The sequence below is a fragment of the Lygodium microphyllum genome, chromosome 15, assembly GCF_053477565.2.
Source record: "Lygodium microphyllum isolate KBCC chromosome 15, Lygodium_microphyllum_v1.1.10, whole genome shotgun sequence".
NCBI classification, from domain to species: Eukaryota; Viridiplantae; Streptophyta; class Polypodiopsida; order Schizaeales; family Lygodiaceae; genus Lygodium; species Lygodium microphyllum.
In genome coordinates, this window is record NC_141149.1 from 119,874,471 (window position 1) to 119,875,507 (window position 1,037).

Genomic DNA, 1,037 nt, shown 5'->3' on the forward strand with positions numbered 1-1,037 from the left:
CTTCAATTGAAGGTTGCAAAATTGGATGAAAAAGGACAAGAAGAAAGGGGACAGGCAGCAGCCCCTAAGCCTGGAAAAAGATGTATGTGGTGTGACAATTTGCAACATGAGAGAAAGGATTGTGTTGCCTATCAGGAGGCCTTGGCACGACAGCTTATCTTTTGGAAAGATGGCAAGATCCATGCACAAGAAACGGGAGTGCCTCTTGCTTTGAATTTTGGAAAGGGAGGTATGCAGAAGTTGTTGGAAGACTTGGCTGTTTGAAATGCTTATGTTGCAGTACATGCTTCTACTTTTGGTTTACAGTTGGATAGAATGCATGGCCAAGTGATGGTTGGTCCAAAGGCTGAAATATGGATACATGCTTTACATGCAGGTGAAAAGAGAAAGGTCACTGATAGTGAAATGTCTCATACAGGGCAAGACATTCGTGACATAACTGGTTGGGAATCACTAGTAGATGCATATTCAGTGTATGCATATTTAGCAAAGGTACAAAACACGGATGTACTTGTGGAAGAAAAACGAAAAAGAGATGAAGATATTGTAGGGATATCTAAAAGAATGACAAGAAGAAGTGTGGATCAGCCTAAAGCTGCAAATCAGCCACCTCCCGAGCATGTTATGGAAGAGGTTAGTCAGGAGCAAAAATAGGATAACAAACAAGAGGGCAAAAAGAAGGGCAAGCAACCAGGATATAAGTTGCAATCTAACATTGAGACAGCCACAGATCTTAAGAAGGTTCTTAAAGAATGGATCCTAAAGAGTCGGGTGGAATTTACCTTGGGAGAGGTGCTTGGCATTGCCAAGCGAGAATTTCATGATGAGATCATTGACATAACTAAAAGGAAGCGTCAGTTTCTTGGTGATACCACTAGTGCATTGCTGCAATTTGAAGAGGAAACTGGTTTGTTGGGTATTCGGGTTGAATATGAGCATGAAGTAAGTATAGGATTGTCTATGCAGGATGCTACGAATCAATGGACATCATGTGGAAAAGAGAAGAAAGTGGCTGGAAATGCGTTGTCTTGTAGCAA